Source organism: Carassius auratus, chromosome 40 (assembly GCF_003368295.1).
Source record: "Carassius auratus strain Wakin chromosome 40, ASM336829v1, whole genome shotgun sequence".
Taxonomy (NCBI): domain Eukaryota; kingdom Metazoa; phylum Chordata; class Actinopteri; order Cypriniformes; family Cyprinidae; genus Carassius; species Carassius auratus.
The window spans coordinates 4,213,402-4,231,801 of NC_039282.1; the positions used below are offsets into that span (position 1 = coordinate 4,213,402).

The 18,400-nt window shown below is 36.8% G+C and overlaps 1 long non-coding RNA gene across 1 annotated transcript; it reads left to right on the forward strand.

Annotated features, from left to right (window-relative positions):
• Window positions 1-10,679: 10,679 nt before the first annotated feature.
• Window positions 10,680-12,435, forward strand: LOC113058315 (uncharacterized). Its single transcript, XR_003277954.1, has 3 exons — window positions 10,680-10,780; window positions 12,029-12,111; window positions 12,330-12,435. It is a non-coding gene; the product is annotated as an uncharacterized LOC113058315 (long non-coding RNA).
• Window positions 12,436-18,400: the final 5,965 nt, after the last annotated feature.

The window sequence follows — 18,400 nt, forward strand, 5'->3', positions numbered from 1 at the left end:
CGGACAGCGAGTGGGTCTGTGTACAGGAAAACTACAATGCCACGCAGATGTGCTGTTCCTGGCTGTGGACAAACAACATCTTTGAATACGCTGCCGAAAGATCCTGACGTCAGGGAAAAATGGATGCAGTTTATTTGTATAAGAGAATCTTGAAAATATGTCGCCTTTCTAGTAGGCCTACATGTAATAGAAGATTAAAAATGTTGCCTTATCAATGCTGCATCTTCAAATATGGCCTGTGCATGCATTTTTGTCCGCAGTACACCCTATAATTTCATTGAAATTAGGTAAATAATGTTGAACTGTTAGCATATTAAACTATAGAATAATTATGCAACAATAAACCGTTTTCAAGTGTCTCAGGTTACAATTTTTTTATTAATTCAAAATAGTTTCACTTTCCATGTGGACACGGGCTGATCCAGTCTTCGTTGTTGTGGTGATGGTTCATTTTCCTCTGATTCCTCATCTGATTCCGACTCAAACATATAAGGTTTTATCATTGCAAGAGCCATCGCTTCGAATGCATCACTCGCTACTAAACAGTTACGCTCAATCCGCAAATGTTCCGTCAAATGTCGTTAGCCAATCATAACAGTGGGCGTTAACACTGAACTCTTAAAGGGGAAACAACCCAAAACAGACTGTTTGAATCAAAGGATGAGAAACAGGGTGGGAAAATGTCATAATTCACTACATTTTAAAAGTTTTTTTTTTTTTTAACTATAGTAATACTATAATTGCACCTAGGGGACCATAATAATAAAATAAAAAAACCCATGTCATGACCCCTTTAACAACATAAAGACAATGCTGTCTTCAGCTCCGGTTTTAGCTTTTTATGACATCACAAAACCTACCATTGTGTCTGCAGATGCCAGCAGTTTCGGACTGGGCGCCACTCTCCTGCAAATCCATGGTGATAAACTACTTCCGGTGGCTTTCTGCTCCAGAACCCTGTCAAGTGCTGAGTTAAAATACTCTCAAATCGAAAAGGAATGCCTCGCTGCTGTCTGGGCATGTGAGCGGCTTGCGTGTTATTTGCTGGGTCTTGCTGAGTTTACACTGCAAACGGACCATAAGCCATTGGTCCCCCTGATTAACACTTATGATCTGGACAAAACACCTCTGCGCTGTCAACGTCTGCTGATGCGCCTGATGCGTTTCAATGTCAAAGCAGTACATGTCCCAGGAAAATCACTTGTCGTGGCCGATGCGCTCTCGCGCAACCCCTTAACTGGAACAGGAGTTCCTGATACTGAAGGTGATGTGCGCGCTTATGTGGAGGCTGTGATTCAAACTAAGCCAATATCAGAGGCAAAGCTGGATGCCATTCGTGAGGCAACATCCACAGACCCTACTATGAGGGAAGTAATGCGTTTCATTAATGAAGGCTGGCCACACCATGTGCCGTCGGAGCTTAAGGCTTACCATGCAGAACGGGCATCATTGTGCAGGGCCGAGGGTCTGCTTTTACATGGTGACAGGATTGTGGCAGGAACTTGCACATTTAAGCCGCACTAGCAGCCGTAGTGTGATCACTACGCTAAAAGGGATGTTCATTAGGTGGGGGATTCCGCATGAGTTACACTCAGATAATGGTACCCAGTTCAGCAGCATGGACTTTGCAGACTTTTGTAAGAGCTGGGGCATCCATCATGTTACTAGCAGCCCACACTTCCCACAGTCAAATGTGACAGTCCCACAGTCAAAAGCCACTCCAATTACTGCCACTGGTGCAAGCCCTGCTCATGTTGGGACGACAAATTCGCACTACACTGCCTGTGCTTGAGAAGACTTTGCGTCCACGCCATATCAGCTTTGAGCGGGTATTGGAAAAGGACAAAAAAGCTAAAGCAACTTACAAACACTTCTTTGACAAAAGACATTCTGTTCGTACGCTTCCCTGCTTAAACCGAGGAGATCAAGTTCTCTTAAAGTTGGATGGGGAGAAAGCATGGTTCACATCAGGAACAGTGGTGAGAAAAACAAAGGAGCCATGATCCTATCTTGTTCAGACACAAAGTGGAGCTTTGTTAAGATGTAACAGACGTCACCTCCAATTGGTAGAGCCCACAGAAACTGATTTTGGAAAGAATAATGTGGACAGTTCTACACCCATACCACCTGCACAAACACACAGGAGCATTCTGTTCCTGTCATGAATGCAGAGCAAATTCCACCTGACTCTGTTCCTGGTTCTAAAATGACCTCTAGTGGCAGGTTAATAAAACTGCCAGTTCGTTACAGAGACTAGAAGTGGAGAATCCTCATCCAGAATTCATGCAGTGAATCCAGTGTGTGAACGTGATTGAACTGTGCCTTGTTAAAGATGTCAGGAGAAGAAATAGCTGTGAAATCCGAGGCTTGAAGTGTCTCTGGGTTTTGGTATGTGATACATTAGGCTGCATTACATTTGGCTGACGCATTTTTAACCAAAGCGACTAACATGCTAGCCTACACAGTTTTCTTTTTAAGGCAATTCTATCAACAATTATATGTATATATATATATATATATATATATATATATATATATATATATATATATATATATATATATATATTAGTGCTGTCAAAATTAGCGCGTTAACGCATTCGATTAATTTGAAATATTTAACGCGTTAAAAAAAAATTACGCAATTAACGCGGTTGCAGTTTTTTTTTTATTTCCAGTTGTGGCCTATGTGTGTTCAACGTGCAAAGAAATATGGATAAGACCAAGGAAGGACTTTTAGACGGAAAGTTTCAGTATAAAACTCTGCCGGATTACTCTTCAATCTGCCACAAGAAACAGCAACATTAAAATCATGAACTCAAATGTCATTGTTAAAAAAAAAAAAAAAAACATTTACTCTAACAGTGTGTAAATCAGACCTTTCTGTAACGCTAACGTTAATAAGCTTAAACGAAAATAACGAAATAATTGTGTAGCGGAGTATTTTTTGTACACAGTGCCGCGAACTGTCAATCACTCCTGTGCGCGTGCATCACTGTCCTCCTCGCAGCTGCAGCAACTTGCGCTCTCTCTCTTCATCAAGCTTTAAAACAAAAAGGGGACAAAAAGATCATATTGTCTTTGTGTATAGGCTATAGATTAATTAGATAAATGAATATCTAAATTTGTGCCTTGCCGTCTACGGTATTTTTTTAGAACTTAGAAAAAAGATGCTGCGGCCAATGAGCAGCCGGCGGGGGCTGCAGGACGACTCCACCTCCGCAGACAGTTTTTAATGTTTATCAGACAATAAATACTCAAGATTTTGCTTTAGTATAACTCACAACGAGTTTCACACACCTTCTCCGGCCACGTTGAGTTGTTGACACTTAACACTGGGAAAAGCGACACATGCGCTATTCACTTGTATAACTTAAGGGTGAATGGGTAATGTAGTTTCTGCACTGGGTGGGATGAATTAGGAAGCTTGCATTGTGAAGGGCGCTCTGAAAATCGGCAGTGCAGGTAAAAGATTAAAACCTCTATTAAAACAGATGTCCAGATGAGCGTACCGGTACGCTACAAGCACGTTCTGGGCGCACGGAGAGGTGGCGGTACGCTCAAGAGCTATATTTGGAAGTGGCGGTGCATACCGGCCCACTTAAAGCACTGGCAATGACTATACTTTGGAATTTTTTTGCAGTCCACTTAGAATTCAACATGGAAATCATTTTTGTTTTTTATTGGCATTGATTGTTTTGAAATTCAAATGGTACTTACATGCCTGTGTTTTTATTTCTGTAATAAATATGGCTTTCAAGCCAACAGTTAATTTGGAGGATATTGATGGTTTATTGCAGGTATGTTGTTTACATGAGAAAATCTGTGTTACAAGTTAAACAAAAATTCCAATAAACAATCATATTTTGAATTTAAATAGTTTCTTTGTCTTGAGTTTACATTAATTATTTACATTTTACATTTACATATCCAAAAAGTTTCAGTCTTTTAATTGCGATTAATCGCGATTAATTTAAAAAAATTGTGCGATTAATTAGTTAATTTTTTTTATCGATTGACAGCACTAATATATATATAAAATGTAGAGTACAAAAAGAGCATCAGTGAGTGCTGTTTTTGAACAGAGTGTCAGTTCTAAGTGCTAGGATCAGCAAGACTAGTTGTAAGTACTACAAGAGGAGATGTTTTCTGATTATAATGAAATTCTGGGAAATGGGAATGTGTTTTATATCTGTTAAGTTGTATGTAACCATTTAAAGTTGACATGAGACATAAGTTTGTATTGGAATGCAAGTCGGATTATTGAAAAGGAGCAGTAAATTGAATGTATTCTATCTTGCAGTTGATCGTGGGTGGGGTTTAAACACACTGTGCTCCAGGCCAATGGAATTTGTAAAGGGCATGGTCTCTGAATTGGAAAACAACACGTAGCCTGCAACAGACTATTTAAATTAAAACTGAAACAATTTGAATCAAATAAAACATTTTATTTAACAAAAGAAAACATGACCATAAGTAGCCTAATCATCTGCCTCAGCCCGGTTAGACCAGTTGGTCAGGCGCCTCCTTGCCGCACCACGGTCTGCAGCCAAGTTAAACCATCTTATGGCATAACGTTGAATGTCTGTGTCTGTGGCTGTGCGACACAAACTATTTGCACGTACAGCACCTGTAGACACAAAATGAGGTTTTAAATTCAGCATGCATTTGGTAGGCTACTTATGACTTAAGCCCAGGCTGCCCAGTTATTGGCTGGAATTAATCAGTTTTGCCAGTTTGGGCATCTTTTGACTTCGTCGGCTGGGGAAAATAAGCCGGTGTTACAATATATTCGGTCTAATATTTGGTTCCAATGGGTGGAGCTATCATGAATACTCACGAGACCATAGCATGGGCGGGGCGACAAATACAAGTGAGTGGAACAGAAATTATTAGCGTGAGCGCCTCGTTTTGTTTTATGGATTATTTATTTCAAACAGGTAATAAAGTTGAACGAAGTTAAGCTTAACTACTCAGACATCCCAAATCTCCCGGAAGTTCCGGGAGTCTCCCGCATATTGAAAGCGGCTCCCTGAGACCCGCAAATTAGTTAAAATCTCCCGGAATCTAGACCGAGCGAGCAAAAGCGCGCGCACGGCAGAGAGGGAGAGGGACTGAGAGACCTTGCGTGTGTATGCTAATGTGCGTGTGTGCGAATCGCATGTCAGACAGGGAGCATCCTGATTGGCCTGTTTCTGCAAATCAACCAATCAATTGTCAGTGTGCTTTACAACCTTGCTTTAAAACTCTCATTCAAAAAACTCTATAGATTGTTGTCACAACTGCATACTCATTCTTTTATAATAACACTAATAAAATGTTAATATATACAGTACTGTGCAGAAGTATTAGGCATGTTAGTATTTTCACATTGAAAAAAAAAAACTGTTTTAAGACAATTATTTATATATTTTGCTGTTGTGTGTCAGTAGGATATATTAGTTTACATTTCCACACATTCATTTTGGCATTAATTGTAATAATCCAGTGAGATATTTGTATATATTTGTATGCATGATCCACATGAAGATCTTTTACATTGAATATAAATATTTCTGTCTTATATGGTGAACAAAATCCACATTAGATTGCAAACAGAAGTTATTTAAAAAAACTCGCTGAAAATGAATTAAGCTGAAATGTTTTTAAATGAATTTGATGCTGATGTTAACTGATAGCTATATATGAAATAATCCACAGTGCTGACCAATATAGTACTTGTACATAATACCAATTTCTCATCTGAACAACTATGTAGCTGTAATAACTAAAATACCTCTGCATGTACACACATATGTAATTATTAGTTCTTAATGAATGTATGTGCACAAATAACCTGCTTTGCTGGACTCTGCCTGAAGACACGGTGAATGGTGAAGTTCCTCCCCTCAGAGGTTGAGCTCTAAAAGAACAAATGTCAAGAGGTAGGTATATTGCTAGATATAGTACAGAGTAATGTATCATGTAGCAACATTCAAACAGCTACATACATTTGCAGAGTAAAGCTGTCCAGGAGAACAGAACACCACCACCTCCTGATCATGTCATCCTGAAAAATAATAATAATAATAGTATACACACAAAAATCATGCATGTCTGTTCAAATAACTTGACAAATGTGATGCCATACCTCTGTAAAATCGAACCTATGAACTAAAGCCATGTGCAGAGTGTACTGTTACTATCCACAAAGAACAATAAAATGAGCAATTTATAACAATTATTAACAATAATTATTCAAATTGAACGTACCATGGATAAATAAATGATCGAACATCACGTTTCATATTATAAGATGTTTACACAACCACTTTTACTCACCTCAAGCAATCAACGGAATAGCGTTATTACTCTGCTGCTGTAGTTGCCACCGTTCTGTTTGTTTCAACGCAAACTGCCCCCTGCTGGCTCGGAGGAACATGTCAAAGGCGGGGAAAACAAATATGGGCGGGGCGACACGCCCCATCGTCCAGACTGCACTCTGGGGTTACTCCCGACAAGCGGCAACCACAAACTGAGAGAAGCAGCAGACAGCAGAGTTTATCAATCCTGCGAATTCTTTGCTAGTGGTGCTTGCAAGCTTTATATATATATATATATATATATATATATATATATATATATATATATATATATATATTTTTTTTTTTGACCAAACAGAAATTAATTTATTCAATGACATTTTAATTTTACTGTAAGAAACATGTTTTCATTTGCTATACAAACAACAGCAACTGAAGCTTTATCTTGTAGAGTGTAGTCTGCTGCACTTCTCCGATCGGCGGATCCCAATCCACACCTTCCATCTCGATAACAAGAGGAAAGAGCTTTAGCTCCATCAGTTTGGGTCGTAAGACACCCTAAATAACATGAAAACTCAACAGGATTTGCTTTCTGCCATCTCGGTCTACATTAACTTCTTTCTGAAACGTCAGAAATGAACCAGGCTCATGCATCAGACGAACCATGTCTTGCTGGACATGTCTACTTTTAAAATAAGCCATTTAAATAGAATAATAATAACAATAATTTTATATTTAGGCCTATGTTATTCAAATGAAACCAACCAGAGGTGCAGTGTTTCCCGTCTGAACTCATTATCTGTAATGATATCACACCATCACTATATGCATATGGTCATCTACAGAATTCGTGAATTCAGTTCATAATTCTAAGTAGCCTATAGCCTATAATTAAAACATTTAAAGTAGACTAATTACGGGGAAAACTTAACTTATTTTAATATACATTTTATTATAAATGTGGGGTTGGATTTTTCCCATTTATTATTTTTTTTTTTTTATGAATGGCCTAGAATAAAACAAGTAGGCAAAAAAATTGTAGTAGGCCTATATTTTATTCCATGTCGTTGTAGATCACAGGCTAAAGTAAAATTCAAATGGTGTTTTTTATGAATAAAGTTGTCAAGTCTGCTTTGTCAATAACATGCAGCAGCCGGAAAAATATAATATTATTTTATTATAAATTTAATTATTATTATTATTATTATTATTATTTTAAACTGAGCTCGCGGTTGCTGCTTGTCGGTGCAGTACAGAAGGGATGAAAGGGGCGTTTCAGCGCCGCCCACACATTCAAACAAATAATAAAGCATAATCTCATTTTTTACCCACAAACAAAAATACGAAAAATCCAGCTAAATTTTCGTTTTCCGTTTCTTAAACAAAACGCAAAAAACGAAAATCAAACCGTTTCTCATTTATCTTTATTTATTTTTAAATAGAAAATCGAATGACCAAAAGATACACGGACCCATCTTGAAAATCTGACAGTCAGGCGGATCTGGCGGCTTGAGGGCGGGTCCGCCACGGACTCCTTTGCTGTGTGGGAAGGCGTCTCAAAACGCTTGTAACCGAATTTGCTTCTTTGTGCTCCTGTGCCGAAAAATACATAGGCCTACAAACTATGTCAAAATACCCGACTTGGAAAGAATGCCCGAATTTTTTTTTTCTTCAGTTATTTGTCAGTTATTTCTTAAGTGAAAGTAAACAGTTGAGGAAAAAGATGCGTTCATCATCTCTTAAAGGGACCGCGCCTAATTTAGTTAATGGCTGCTGTAATGTTAATCCAAGAAAATGAAAGAAAAATCACTCACTGCTCTTGACTGCATTACTTTGTAGTTTTAACAAAAATTTATGCACAGTCAAACCAAAAATTATGCACAGTCAAACCAAAAATTATCCAGACTCCAGATATAATTTTTTATATACATATTTGACTAGTAGGTACAGGACACTAATACATTTATGTAAGTGAGTATAAGCAAACTTTGATATATTATACCCAAAGAATCTTCATACAGTGAACTACTAGTGAAATAGATAGATATAAATGTTTTATGTATCTATCTATATATAAAATTGGGAACAAAAATTATTCAGCACCTTATAAAGCACCATGCATTGCTTATGTGTTTTTTTTGTTCTGAATTGCTAATGCAACCTTTTCACACCACAGTCTGAACAAAATGAAGCATTGCTTGGTAATTGGTCAACAAAGTATTGATAGTTGTGTAAATATTGTCATAATAACAGTTGTGTCTAGTTTTGGTTGATTGTAACCCATTACATACATTTCTATCAAAGTTATGACATTGTCAAGACTAATTTGTTCTGACAGAGTTTAACTCTAAATGTTTGTCATATTTTATAACCATTTTAGAAGCAATAGCAAATAAACTAATAATGTGAGAAATCTACAAGGTGTATGATAATTTTTTGTAAAATAAATTTTGGTTTGATTGTATATAACATTTTTACATTGAAGACTAACCAGTGCTATTTTACATTTAATTATTCGGTCTCTGTACCTGGATCCCAACAAACTTAAAAAACTTTGTAAATAGCAAAAATAAATAAAAATGAACGAACATACAAATTAAACAATTTCAAACAGGGCCCACTGCTACAACCTTCAGCGGGGCCCCGCAAACCCCAGCTACGGCCCTGCCTGTGTGTGTTGAATACTGTGACCAAACACCAATAACACTTGTTATTTTGGAAATTAATTCCATAAAATAATTGTTAATTTACAATGTTACAATTGTTAAGTGTTCCTGTGTTCTTGATCCTGAAGAAAAAGAAGGCGAAGGCTTCAGTTTCTTAATATTAAAGTGGGGGTGAAATGCTCGTTTTCACTCAATATCCTGTTAATCTTGAGTACCTATCGAGTAGTACTGCATCCTTCATATCTCCAAAAAGTCTTTAGTTTTATTATATTCATAAGAGAAATATAGTCTGTACCGATTTTTCTCAGAAAAACAAGACCGGCTGGAGGCGTGGCGTGTGGGCGGAGCTAAAGAATCACGAGCGGCAGTAAGCTTTTGCGTTGAGAGCATGTGGAAGCTGTGACATTACCTTGAGGGAAAAACCATCATCCAAAACAAACCATGGCTAACAGTCAGATTCAGCGTTTATTTATGATCCAGAATCAGATCCCGAGGCTGAAACTGAACGAGAGCAGCAGCAGCAACGACTCGCTCCGAGCGGGGCTCGAACCCGGGTCTCCGGCATTGGAGGGGACGCACCAACAAGGAGGCAGAGCTATTTTAAGCAGTTTTACTCACCGCCTGCGGTTCCAACACATGATCGTGACCCTTTTTCGTTGGGACTGCATTATCCTTAAGAAATAAATGATACGCAAATCTGTAAAAATAAACTCCATCCACTAGTCCCTTAATGCTGTTTTTTTTTTTTGGTAATCTGTGCAGGGTTGTCTTGCCCTGGCAACCAAAAACACACTTCTTTTGTGACTTTTTGCAACGCTCTCGCTCTGATCAGTGAAATTTCTGTGCTCAGCCTCGCTATACGGGAGCGCGCGCTCTTCGGGCAGACGTGCCCTCAGGACCCATATAAGGAAATTCCGCTCCATCTAACGTCACACAGAGCCATACTCGAAAAAAACTTTCCGAAACTTGTGACAAACCGGAAGGAGTATTTTGGGAACAAAAATACTCCTTCAAACGTACAACTTAATTTTTGAAACTTTGTCCTTGTTTAGCATGGGAATCCAACTCTTTAACAGTGTAAAAAACTCAGTATGCATGAAATAGCATTTCACCCCCCTTTAAGAAATAATATATTTTTTCTTTTATCGTAATTCGTGTAGGTCATAAATTCAAATCCTAATGGTCATAAAAAGTCAAAAATAAATTTGACTGATTAAACCCTGCAGAAACCCGGTATTAGTTACCCAAAAAAATTACTCAAGTAAATGTAACGAAGTAAATGTAACGGAGTAAATGTAACTCGTTACTACTCCTGACAAAAGGTACATTTGTTTCTACTAAGCTGTTCCACACGTAGGTGCTACTTTTAGAGGAGTCGGTGGTTTACTTGGATCATATTTCACTTTATTTAAGCTATTGACAGTTTTGTTGTCGACTAACTAGCTAGCAGCTTCGTGATTAACGTTAGCTCTCATTAGGCACGCTACCTTGGTTGTTAACTGATTTTACGTTTGAAATATTTGCGGGCCAGGACTAATCAATATCTGTTTGAAATTGTGTCTGACAGGCCTGTACACATCAGAAACAATGAAAAACAAAAGGTCCCTGGAACGAGTTCTGTTACATGAATCCGTTTGTTTTCCCCAAAAAAGGGGTGTTACCCTTAGATGATGCAAAAGTAGTGTTGGTCTATGATTTTTATGAGAAAACATCAACTAACAAGTCAGCGTTTATAAAAATATGAAGTATCTCATCCGCCAATGACAAAAACCCACAGGATACGCCACTGATGGATAATCTGTTCACCTTTAACAGGTACATTTTGAAGTAATATTTTAGCATTAAATAGACCTGTATTCTATACACATCTAGTTAAAAGATTGGAACAATTAAGATTTTCTATTTTTTTTTTAAAGAAGCCTCTTATGTTCACCAAAGATGCATTTATTTAATTGAGAATGCAGTATAATTTAATTAAATGAAACTATTTATATGAACTATATTTAACTATTTTAAAATATAACTTATTTTTGTAATGCAAAGCTGAATATTCTCAGCAGGATATGGATCAAATCTATATGCTGATTTGTTGCTCAAGAAACATTTATTATTATTATCCAAGGTGAAAATGGTTGTACTGTTTCCAGGGCCGGCGCTCCGCACAAGCACATCATGCACTGCAAATTAGTCGAGAAAAAGGTGAATCTCTGTGCCAGTCTCCCTCTGGTGCCCCCCCTTCCCCACCTCCCAGTGGTCTGTTCGATTATGCCTCAATTAATGTCAAATTTGGCTAAAGTGCAAAAGATCCGGGGCTTTTAGCCCTGCATGTTGAGTCTTTTATTTTATTTTAAGGAAAGGAAGGCCAATCGATGGGGTCCTCATCGTCATATTTCAATGACAAATAAAGCTAATTTTCCCCGTACGTTACAGATGTGTCACGTGTGTAAATAGCTATTAGGGCAGAACGTTCCCTATTGTAATTTCTTCGCTTCAATACAATGTCTATCTGCCTCAGTCGGAACTTTAGAAAAACCCTGCAACTGAACGTGATGTGATTTTGCCAAATTAGACCGCTTAGATAAAGAAAGGGGAGGGGAGGGGGGAGGGCACCGCCAAGCATTTGTGCTTAGGGCACCCAAATGGCTAGCGCCGGCCCTGAATATAATGAGTAGCAAAAACAGTTTTTGATGATAATTAACACTGATAAGATGAACCATTATAAATAACTGCCATTAATAATTGCTATTAACTGATAAGCATATTCTAATGATTTTTTTCATGTGACACTGGAGGCTGGATTAATGAGTATATACAAATATTTAAAAATAACAGCTCATTATTTTTCATGAATAATTTTATACATTAGCAAGTAAATGCAATGCGCATTAGAAACTTCTTTCCGCAAAATTTCAACTTAATCATTCCATGATTTTGACTGGTAGGGTGTATAAACATGCACACACATGTTAGCACACAAACAGTTTGTTTACATTTTGTTAGTAGTTGTAGGTTTGACCGTTTCAGTGATCTTACCATTCTCTGCATAAACCCTCTGTCTGCCAGTCTTTGTTCCAGCCTATCTAGGTCTGCAGTAGATGCTAGAGGAAAGACACCACACTCTTCCTCTTCAGCCATCTGCATTTGGGGTATAAAATATGCCTGTTTCCCACTAGAGACTGGACCAGTGATGTCAGATGGTTGATCCTCATGTCCATTTTCTCTAGTGTGTCCAGTATTGCCCTTTCTACAGCTGCAACACAGAAGATAATTTAATTTTTTTATGTAGCTTTGATGAATTAAATTATGCATTTAGCAAAAATATTTAAATTAATAAATAACGTACGTGTACATTGATTTGTTACAGTACTCAAGACTGGATTTTCCTGTCTCCCACAAGAAGTACCTGTAAGTATAAATTTACTGTAAGGTTTTAAATGTTAGATGTAGTGTTACATGCATCTGCCTTGAGGTTATATATATATATATATATATATATTTATATATATATATATATATATATATATATAAAATATTGTATATATATATATATATATATATATATATATATATAAAATATTGTATATATATATATATATATATATATATATATATATATATATATATATATATATATATATATATATATATATATATTGTATATATGTGTGTGTGTGTATATATATTTATGTGTGTGTATATATGCATTAAGGGTGGGCCGTTATCAGCGTTAACGTGCTGCGTTAACGCGAGACTCTTATCGGGCGATAAAAAAAAAATATATCGCTGTTAATCTATTCTCAAAGTTGGGTTGGGAGCTGGGTCTATACTAAGCAAGCTATGATGACTTTCACCTTGATATTTTATATAACCAACTGGCTAAGGCCAGCCTAAAAAGATGCTCAGGACAGTTGACGGGCCACTGCTGCGCATCGTCACGAAAGCGTATCTTTTTCACTTGTTTTACCGCTCATCGATTTAAAGAGTCATGAAACCCTAAACCAAAATTTCTGAGATTTTAACAGAGGTATGTGTGTTGAACACCACTGAAGACAATGTTAGCATCTGTTAGATTTAATAGTAGGGGGGAAATGGTTAAATTTTAGTTTTTATATGCTATTTTCGTCTTCCGGGTTTAAAATCTTCATCCTGTCCACGTCACAGTAGTGATGTGTCGTTCTTGAACGATTCGTTCATTTTGAACGAATCTTTAATGTGACTCGGGAAGAACGAGTCGTCTCGGGAAGTGATTCGTTCAGTCGCGCATGCGCATTATTCTATGGGTTCTGTTCTAGTAGTAGTAATTCACCTGTCAGTCAATGCAGTCTTGAGCCGGAAAGAGAATTGATTAGTTCATAGTTCGGGTCTATCGGGTTTTTGACTCGTTCCTTGATCACGTGACAGCCCCATACGCTTAACCAATGCAGTCTGAGCCGGAAAGAGAATTGATTAGTTCATAGTTCGGGTCTATCGGGTTTTTGACTCGTTCCTTGATCACGTGACAGCCCCATACGCTTACCCAATGCAGTCTGAGCCGGAAAGAGAATTGATTAGTTCATAGTTCGGGTCTATCGGGTTTTTGACTCGTTCCTTGATCACGTGACAGCCCCATACGCTTACCCAATGCAGTCTGAGCCGGAAAGAGAATTGATTAGTTCATAGTTCGGGTCTATCAGGTTTTTGACTCGTTCCTTGATCACGTGACAGCCCCATACGCTTACCCAATGCAGTCTGAGCCGGAAAGAGAATTGATTAGTTCATAGTTCGGGTCTATCGGGTTTTTGACTCGTTCCTTGATCACGTGACAGCCCAATACGCTTAACCAATGCAGTCTGAGCCGGAAAGAGAATTGATTAGTTCATAGTTCGGGTCTATCGGGTTTTTGACTCGTTCCTTGATCACGTGACAGCCCCATACGCTTAACCAATGCAGTCTGAGCCGGAAAGAGAATTGATTAGTTCATAGTTCGGGTCTATCGGGTTTTTGACTCGTTCCTTGATCACGTGACAGCCCAATACGCTTAACCAATGCAGTCTGAGCCGGAAAGAGAATTGATTAGTTCATAGTTCGGGTCTATCGGGTTTTTGACTCGTTCCTCAATCACGTGACAGCCCAATACGTTAAACCCAATGCAGCATGAGCCAGAAAGAGAATTGATTAGTTCATAGTTCGAGTCTATCTATTCTCAAAGTTGGGCTGGGAGCTGGGTCTATAATAAGCAATCTATGATGACTTTCACCTTGATATTTCATATAACCGACTGGCTGAGCCCAGCCCAAAAATATGCTCAGGACAGTTGACCGGCCGCTGCTGTGCATCATCACGAAAGCTTATCTTTTTTCACATGTTTTTAAGCCTTACCGCTTGTCGATTTAAACATTAAAGCATCCAAAAACAAGATGCGGAAAAGCTGAACAGAGTAGCTGATCACTCGCGGTGTGTTCGGTGCACACGAGAGAGAGAGAGACGCGTTTCACGGACAGCGACACTGAACCGAGCTCTCTTCTGCGAAGTTCTCCTCGAAGTCCCTCCTGCACCTGAACGAACAAATACAAATCGCAGTTTGAACCAACAAAAAGATGTGAAAGAGCCCAATTCAGTACTTGCGGTGTTCTGGTGTTCAGGGCTCACGCAGAGAAAGGCGTCTCAAAACACTTGAGCATCGAATTTGCTTATTTTTGCTCTTGTGCCGACAAATACATACAAAATATGTCAAAATATCCACCTTGGAAATTATGCTTGAAAAAACTGTCAGTTATTTCTTAAGTGAAAGTAAACTATTGAGGGAAAAAATGGAATGCGTTCATCGTCTCTTAAAGTGACCTCGCCTAATTTAGCTACTAGCTGCTGTAATGTTAATCCAAGAAACTGAAAATGAGAATCACTCACTGCTCTTGGCTGAATTACTTAAAAATAACCAAAAATTATTCAGACACCAGATATAATTTTTGATATATGGCAAAACTGTAATAATGTGAGAAATGTTGAAGGTGTCTGAATAAATGTAGGTTTGACTGTATATTTCAATTTTACATTGAAGACTATCCAGTGCTATTTTACATTTAATTATTTGGTTTCTGTACCTTGACACCAAAAAACTTAAACATTGTGTAAATAGCACAAATAAATAAAAATAAACGAACATACAAATTAAACAATTTCAAACAGAGGCCACTTTTTCAAGCACTTTGTGATGCATTTTGGAAACAGGAGATGAGCCCTTTTTCTAATGCACCACCTAGCTTGATAAACCCCTTTTCAAAGACTTACTGTTTGTCAATTTTATTTGGGTAACACACATATTTTGAATGCCGTCGGCAGAATTCGAATGACCCATTTTAATCCAGATTAATCTAGATTAATTTCAAGATCACAGTGAGATTAATCTAGATTAAAAAAATTAATCTATGCCCACCACTTATATATATGTATATATATATGTATGTATGTATGTATGTATATATGTATGTATATGTGTGTATATATATTTACTGTATATATAATATTACTGTTTTACTATCATTTTGATCAAAAAAGTGAAAACTTGGTGAGACTTCTTTTAAAAACTTTAAAAAGTCTAAGCAAACTCAGACTATTGAACAATAGCATACTAAACATCTGAAATAATGTATTGTGTTTTTATTTCCTCATCCAGAGGAAATTAGATTCTAAAGGACATGTTTACGATCCTCCTGATGCCTCCCTCACATCCACCAAGCAGGAAGTCATTGTAGCAGTGGGATTTCTTGGATGTGAGCCCTTTTTCAGTGGGTTTTTTTTCATACTGTTTCCAGTTGACTCGTTTTTTTATGACATAACATAACTTTTTTATTTTGCAGCGGGCAAATGGACGTTCTTCCAGACACACATCATTACAAAAGGCTATGTGTATCTGAACAGGGTTAACTTCCACAACTGAGAACCAAGACACAATAAGTTGATCTAGAAGAGCAGGATATCAAGCTGGTTTAGAAGCTTTGGAGGAAAACATCTAAACGTGTATAATGACTTGTTTAACTGTTTTATTGTTGTGACGTGCACATGAACTCTAAGACATACTTGGCTTCTGGCAGCAGTGTTTCAGCCTGTGAACATGCTCTAAAAGAAGGCCGAAGCATCGCAGTTGACAACACTAACACTTACCCTGAGTCTAGAAAAATGTGCCTATCTCTTTTTTCAAAACAAATGCTTATTTCAAATCTGCTATGGCACCAGCAATTATTTTTTTTCCACAGATATATAGATGTCAGTCAAAGCACTGGAGATCCCTGCAGGTGTTTCAACTTCACAGCAAATCTGGAACAAGCAAAACAAAACAACAGGGTATTTGGGTTTTTACTGCAGTTATTTTACAGTATGCTATATGTAAATTAAATATGAAACCAAATGTAATGATACCATGATGAAAGGTTGGAAAATGGAATTGAAAATCTGTTTTCTGGGCTATTTTTTACACCAAAATACACAATTATTCATTGATCTGATCTAGTTTTTGCTGGTTTTAGTTTAGTGAGATGGTCCCTTCTGCCACCAAGCATGTTCCTGTCAATGACATGGTGATTCACTGCTACAGGCGAGTCAACACACAAAGCTAAGCTTTTTCAATGCACCAGATCATTTCCTCTGAAATCAGCATCTTTATTGGCTAACTCACACAAGCCCTCTTCTTTCATCGTGTGTGTCCTCATTGGTGTGTTCCTGTCCTGCAGATGGACATCCTGAAGATGGACATGTGCTGGTTAATTTCTGGGATTCACCTGACTGTTCTTCTACAAGTTCTTCTACAAGGAGAAAATTCCAGATTTAGGAGCTTCCCTGCCAGATGTGGTCCATTTATATTAGTGCTTCCTAAACATGTATCACTTTGTCACGCTGCACAAAACACACTACCAAACAGCTGTCTATTCTGCTTACATATTTCAGCCAAGCAATGGTGGAGGTAGAGAGAAGCACTGTTTTATAGAGGTGAACTGATAACTTCATGTTTTCATAAATGCCAGATATTTATTAATGTGGAAAGCTGTATTTTTACATGGTCTTTTTTTTTTTTACTGGTAAAATTAAGCATTTCATTATGTCTTCACTCCTGTTGACCATTTACGGGCCTGAAGTCATAGTTTCATTAAGATCAGATAACATTCAACATTATTACACTTAGTGATAACATACTATTTTAACTAATTATTTATTACTCAGTTGTTCATGTTTTTTCAGTACTCCGTCTAAAGTGTTAACTATTCATCTTTTGTAAATGTTTATAAAAGTTTCTTAATCATTAATCACTTAAAAGAAGTCATCTCAATGGGAAAATGTGTCTCAAATGTCCTCAATTCACCCAATTTACACATCTTAAATCATTTATTAAATATTTGTTCATGTTTTTGCAGTAGCCAATCTAAAGTGGAAACTATTCATCATCTCTAAATGTTTAAAAATTATTACTAATCAGGCAGTACTTTTATGGGCACTGGTCTTTTAGCTGCTGTAACAACATCTATTTATAGGGATTTTAGTTAAATGCTTCTTAAAGACAACACAGATTGCAAGTTGGGTGAAAAAACGTTTTTATTTAATTAAAAACACTTATATTAGTATACTATATCATTAAACATGTTATTCTATGAATCATACATCAGTAGGAGAATACATTTTTTAAAACACATAACCCTAACCTTGTTTCACACCAAGATAACAGCAAAATTGTTGTACAATTAAAAAAAAGCTTTTAATTATTTTATAACATCTGTTAAAATCATTTGTAGAGTTTCAAGGCATGCATGATCATCAAAATTGTAATTTACATTAATTATCTGTTGATCGTTAGCCAATTTTTTATGTTTTATAAACACATTATCTCATGTTTCTAGCTATGTGAATATATATCAACCAATGATACGTAAAAATGTTTGTTAATGATTCATTAATGAAAGTTATTATAAAGTGTTACCCTTAAATTAATTAAATCTGTCTTAATTCCATATTTTCAAAGCACATCAACATTATGCACCATCCAAAGTCTTAGACAATTATATATATATATATATATATATATATATATATATATATATATATATATATATATATATATATATATATATATATATGATTTATTCTCTTGGATAAGAAAAGGAGATACACCAATATAAAACACCATGCCACACAGTTAAATTGACTTTTTTAGTACACTTCATACAGTAATACAAGTAGTTTTTAGTTATTTATGTAGAATACATGCTGTGACTTAAACATGCATTTTCTGGTTGTGCTTCACCTTATTTCACTTAGACTATACCCACCAATAACAAGTGTTTTAAGTCTTAATCTGAATATTTAAAATGTAAGCCACATGCTTTACAGTGCTAAGAATCAATTGCTTTACTTTATTTAACTGCATCTACTTAAGCAAAAGGAGAACAATAATCTTTTCAAATGACATAA